Below are 6,899 nucleotides of genomic sequence, written 5' to 3' on the forward strand. Positions count from 1 at the left end.
CCGAAGTAAACATACATGTATTTAGTATTATTTAGATACATGCTTCTTTTAATTCCTTCTAAAGTTCAGAATGTTTTCAGTTTAACGTCCCACGACAATGTCTTTTTAGGCTAAGGGAGATGATGAATAAGGCAAACGAATGATAATGGAAAAATTGGTGGAATGAGAACGTGGGAGAAAACAGGAGTACCTGACAAATCCCACTAAGTTGTCCATCACAAACTTATTTGACCGGGAGTCGAACCAGGGACCTTACGCACGAGTCACCGTGTCCACTTTAAAATTCATTATCAAACTCTATGAGACATGAGACGATAAGTAAGGTGTCTCGTCTCGTCTTGTAAATACTGTAAAAGCCTCGTCTCGATTCTCGAAGAATTCTTTCTCGTCTCATTTTGTAAATATATGCTCTGACAGTGGCGTAGGGAAGGGGGGCCCAGAGGGGCCGGGCCCCCCCAAAGAGGTCCGACAATGCACTTTGGTACTTTGACGTTTGTATTTTTATATATATCTTTATGTTTATATATTTCTTTGTTTGTAATATTTTTATATGTACCTATAACAGCACTTGGCCCCCCCCAAACACACATCATGGCTACGCTACTGTGCTCTGATATTTTTTTTCTTAATTTCATCTAGAAGTAATCAGAATTCTTCCTTGCCACGAGAAGTACACGAAACGTATGGTATTACATTTAATCTATACTTATTATTGGAGTATTTTGTATAATGATTTGCGTGTCTTTAAACATTGATAACTCTTCATTGTGTTCGTAAAATCACTTTATCAGTTTATAGTTTTTTTTAAAAAAAAAAAAAAGAAACTATGAATCCTGTAATACTAGAATGGTGTTTGAAATTTAAGTCTTGAATCAACTAGTGTTCCTTGTCTCGTGGGAAACATGACAGACATGGATCTTCATCTATTCTCACATCACAGAGATATCCTTTGGATATCCAAAAGGTGTCCCATTTTTGACAGTGAACGGTCTCTTAAATATCATGTAAGAGTTCAGATGTCCGCTTATTTCCTTCAAATGGGATTTGTTGGGTGATTTCTGTGGGGTATTTGTAAGCTGTTTTCAGGGTAATCAATGCACAACTTTTGAACATTCAAATATTGTCCGTTTGCAGACATATAGCATTAAAATCCAAGGGAAATACCATAGATATTTCTATATTCCGTAAAGTTTTTACTGTGACAGGCACATCCCATTAAAATCCAAAGGATATCCCATGGATATTTCCATTATCCTTGAAGTTTCTACTGTGACAGGACATGCATATCCTATTGAAATGCAAGGGAACTCCCGTCGATATTTCCATTATCCATAAAGTTTCTACTGTGAAAGGCACTCATTGAAGCTCAAGGAAAATCTCGTGGATATTACCATTATCCGTAAAGCTTCTACTGTAACAGGCACATTTCATTGATATCCAAGGATAAATTTCGTGGATATTTCCATTATCCGTGAAGGTTCTACTATGACGGGCATATCTCATTGAAATCTAAGGGAAATCCCGTAGATATTTCCATTGTTCTTAATATTTCTATTGCAACCTTGAATGTTCCGGGATACATATGTGACCTGTTTCCCGAAGAACATGAGGTAAGATTGTGCTATATTTCAGTACATTGCTCGAAATTTTCAAATATCAAAATATCGCTACCGAGAACTTTTACTAATCGATGGATCGATTTTCGGAAGTTTTTGGTATTTTCGATATTTCCCGATAATTTCGATCAATCAAGTTTCATTTTTTTTGTCAATATCGATTTCTGACATCAAAATTCGGAGATTGCACAGTCCTACCTGCATCTTAATGTGGAATCTGCAGTAGCCGTGCAATCAACGAGGAGTCAAATCGGATCTTCTCTATCGAAGACGAAAACGCAATTTAGCCACTGAGCATCTAGGGATTCAAGATTGACAATATACAGATACAAAATCAAACAGGGGTCAAGGGCTGTGATCTACGATGGGTTAGTAAAGCGCTCATTTCTAGGAGGAGGGTCTCAGATTTGTTCCTAGTCTTGTCTACGAGACAAAACAAGACGAGAAATAACATTATCTCGTCTCGTCTCGTAATTCTTCGTAGAATTCTTGTGTAGTCCTGATTGCCGAAAAATTCTTTCTCGTCTCTCTCGATTCTCGAAAAAAAAATTCTCGTCTCTCTCTCGATTCTCGGAAAATTATTTCTTGTTTCTCTCGATTCTCGAAAAATTCTTTCTCGTCTCTCTCGATTCTCAAAAAAATCTTTCTCGTCTCTCTCGATTCTCGAAAAATTCTTCCTCGTCGCTCTTTATTCTCGAAAAATCCTTTCTCGTTTCTCTCGATGCTCGAGAAATTCTTTCTCGTCTCTTTCGATTCTCCAAAAATTCTTTTTAATCTATCTTGATTCTCGAGAAATTCTTTCTTGTCTCCTATCAATTCTCGTGAAAAATTTTCCTGTTTCGTCACGAAACTTTTCTCGTCTCGTTTTGTAGATGTATGCACACAATTTATAGCCGGAATTTTTTTTTCTTAATTTCATTCAGAAGTTATCAGATATATTCCACGTCACGACAGGCCTAGAAGAGTTTGATATAACAACTTCGTTCGCAACTAAGGTTTGTGTAACCCAAGACAAATACGAAATTCGGCCATTCCAAGTTGTATATAAATACCGCCCTTTTAGGCATCGCTCTAACCAAGTACCTGGGGCACGAGTTTTGCTTGCTTCTCTGCGAGCTTGATAACACGATTTAAACCATATTTATGACTTTAGTATATAGTGTAATGACTTGCGTATCTTTAAACGATGTTAACTGCTCTTCATTGTGTTCGTACAATAACTTTATCAATTTATAGTTGTTTTTATTACTACCTGAGCCTACACTATTTACACACTACACAGTTCTAATATGAGCGTGCATCTCCTTCCCACTTCTCACTATATCTGTACAAGTCTCTTTACGGACACAAGTAAAGGACAGGAAGACTCTCAAAGAGAGTAAATTGCTATAGACAAACATAAATATAATAATTTTATATGTAGAATGTTGGGAGTTTCTGGTAAACTTGGGTATGTGATAGATGATAACAAAAGCAAATATTTTTCTTATAATTCCGTAAGCCTTCGAAGTTGCCAGATTCCAGTAGGTTTTGTCATTCAGATTAAAGCAAAGCGCCTGAAACGTCTATCAACCCGCTATACGTAGCTCCTCTACTGGTTGCTTTTCACAAGGATATCAATCTTAAAGTCCTAGTGGCAATATTAACCCTTTCACAGAGGAAGTCGACTTTTGTCGACAGAACCAAATTTTCTTAACATGCGAATGTCGACTATAGTCGACGTGTTAAAATTTGTTTGTCCGTATCTTGGCTTTGTCGAGAGTAGTCGCCAAAGTTGTACCGTTCATTTTTGTTTGTGTTCTATTGTTTTCGATAAACAATAGAAATCACACAGAAAACCTTTGGCGACTACAATCGACAAACCCAAGATACAGACAAATTTTAACACGTCGACTATAATCGACATTCGCAGGTTAGGGAAATTTTTTCCGTCGCCTTCCACAGTGAAAGGGTTAAACTAATAAGATTTAAACGACGCCTAAAATGTGGAATAGAAAAACAAAGACTAGTTTTTTTGTTTTTTTTTAAATATTTCAATGAAAATTGGCAAATCTACACAAAATATAGACTCGACCAGCGAAAACGGTACGTTTCTAGGGCTTGTTTTTCGAGATCTCATTGTAGAAAAGATTGGAAACAAACATTCAAGCCTTTCTTGACCACAAACATATAAACCTAGTATTTTAATATATAGATGAATCGTGTAACGCTAAAATAGTGTTTGAAATTTATGAGTTGAATGAACTAGTCTTATCCACGAGACACGAGAAATAATATTTCGTCTTTAAAACGAAACAAGAATAACCTTGCGTTTCATCTCGTCTCAAATTAATATATATATATATATATATATATATATATATAGATAGATAGATAGATAGATAGATAGATAGATATTTCTCGTCTCGTTTCCAAGTCGAGAATCAAGATGGGCAATACTATTCGTTTCTATAGCACGTGATTTTGTGGAAGACAACACCGTGACTGTGAGTTTTGTCGGATTCTTCTATTTCCTCTCAATTCGTTCATTATCACACACTTTCATTAATCTTTCGTGCCATTTAGCCTAAATGGTGTAATTAAGGTGACACGGTTTCTCTAGCAAAATATCCTATTTCCGAATATTGAAAAAATACTGTAATTGAATCATAAGACTTTGCTTATAACAAGGTTGTTCTCGCTTTCTGTTAGAAATAGACCTACATTCTGAAATTTCCTTCCCCCTTTGACTTTGCACTTTGCTTGGAGATATACTATCAGTTGCCTCTCCACCTATTTTCATTCAAATTCCTTCAAATACTTTTCTCTCTGTGGCGCACCCAAGGGGAAAACCGCCGGGTCCAGACCCCCCCATCCCCAAAAGCTTTATTCTACATACATTTGTCCACTTTCTCAATAAAACTATACTTGTTTGACGGGCAAATGATTGATGTATCATGGAAATCTGATCTTGCAGTTCATCTGTACTCTTTCTCTTATGAAATGGGAGTAGTTTGGGACCGTGGTTCTACATGTCGATTTAGTGGCTAACGCAATTGTAACGCACGTGGCTACGGGTTTGATTTCCGTCTGGAGAGCATTAAATGCATTACGGTGGGTCAAATTCCACTTTAAACTGTAGTTCCACGTCTCATATAGCCTCGGCGCTGAAAAGGGACGTAAACTTCAACAGATAAACAAACAATAACATTAATCTGGGACGTTAGATTAAACGAAGATAGAGGAAGGAATATAGCTCTAAAAGAAACTTTAAAAAAATCATATTAATATGAAAGGCGTAACAAAGAGATGCAGATTATTATTATTAACAGTTTCATTTAACATTTGCATATGCAGATTATTATTATTATTAACAATTTTATTTAACATTTACATATAAAAGAGATTTTTATACACAAAAAAAAAAGAAGAGAGAAAGATAGGAAAAGAAGAAAGGTAGAAACGAAAAGGCACTGAAGTGAGAGGTAAACTGGCCTGCAAATTAAGATTTTCTACGACATAGCGGTAAAAGTAGAATTTCAGTAGTGTCTTGTACGCCTAAACAAACCACGGAACGAAAGATGAAAAAAAAAAGTGTAATATGAGAGCAAACAAGAAGATAACGAAGGAGGCACGGTGGCTCAGTGGTAGAGCGTTCACCTGTGGTGCGTGGTGCCCTCCTGGTTCGGTCCAAGCTCCCTCCAAGTGGGTTTTGTGGTGGAAACACATCGTGTTCATGAGTTTCCTCGGGATTCCCCTGTTTCCTCCCACTTTTTGCGTTACACCATTGCATTCATGTCTCATCATCTCCTTTAACCTAATCGGTATAACCGTTGGACGTAAAACTAAAAGACTTTATTTCAAGAAGAAAAACGAATATCATGAAATGAATAGCAGTGTTCATTAAAAAAAAAAAAAAAAAAAAAAAAAAAAAAATGGAAGGAACTTTAATTGTTTACCTTGAAATAAAGATCTGAATTAGCTAAAAAAAAAAGTGCTTATTTGTTTTGATTTAATTCCATATTTCGATGACAATACAGGGTGTTTCAAAGAGAAGCAAATGAATGGCCAGTATGTGTGGATCAAGAAAGGAAGGATAAGACAAATCAGATATAGGGTTAGAAGAGAAGAAAATAAATGGTCCTATTGAGGCATAATTAGGTGACGTGACACCACTAAATATTTTAAGCAAAGGTATGAAAGTACCACGAAATCCCTCCTCCACCACCAAAACACAGAAATAAAGAAATCCATCCAAACCTTTGAAACTGAAATCAAAATAAAATCTTTGAATTTAACATGCCTTTTACGCTAATGGAGACAATGATTAAAGCATTTGAATGAGGATGGAAAAATTGATGGAATGAGAAAATGGGATGAAACGAGAGTATAACGAGGAAACCCACGGACGCGATGTTGTCCAGGACAAACTTACTTGGCCGGGGATCGAACAAGGGTCCCCACGCCCCAGAGGTAAGTGCTCTACCACTGAGTCACCTTGCATCAAAATCTTTATCGTATATGGTACCTTGCAATCAGAGGAAATAACATAGGAAATAATCTAGCAATACACTTGGTTTGCTCTCCTAAGGATAGTAATGATCGACGTAGTTGATAATTGTTGATTGTTAAAACAAATTTGAATAAGTATCAATGACACCACATGAAAGAGTTTGGTTTATAATTATGGCATGATTTTTTTTTGGGGGGGGGGATTAATATGGAAATTGCAAGTGATAGTAAACTTCTATCACTTTCGGATTTAGTAGGGAAATTAGAGTCGAGATGAAATAATATTCTTGGGACACTTAATTGATGGCAGAAAACTGGTTCCCGTTATGCACTACCAGTGGCGGATCCAGGATATGATTAAGGGAGGGGCTAAACCATAGTTTGCCGCTTTATCCAATGTAAAGCAAGATTGAAACCCATTTTATCCAGTGTATACCTGAGCGTAAGGGGGGGGGGGCTATAGCCCCTATAACCACCCTTGGACCCGCGCCTGTGTACTACTATATTTACTGTATGGCGATCAAGAGAGGGCACAGTGGCTTAGTGGTAGGGTGTTCACCGCTTATGTGTGGGGTTCCTGGTTCGATCCCCGACTCGTTCGAAATGGGCTTTGTAGTCGACAAACACCGCGTTCGTTGGTTTTATCTGGGTTCTTTCCCGTTTCCTCCTACTTTATTCATTCTGCCATTGCATTTATTTCTCTAGTCGATTTTTAACACATCTGGTTTTACGTAGTAGAGAATTAAAGATACCCTATATTCTTGGGACCCTTAATCGATTGCAGGAAAACGG

The sequence above is a fragment of the Thermobia domestica genome, chromosome 5, assembly GCF_964235325.1.
Source record: "Thermobia domestica chromosome 5, izTheDome1.hap1.1, whole genome shotgun sequence".
Lineage (NCBI taxonomy): Eukaryota > Metazoa > Arthropoda > Insecta > Zygentoma > Lepismatidae > Thermobia > Thermobia domestica.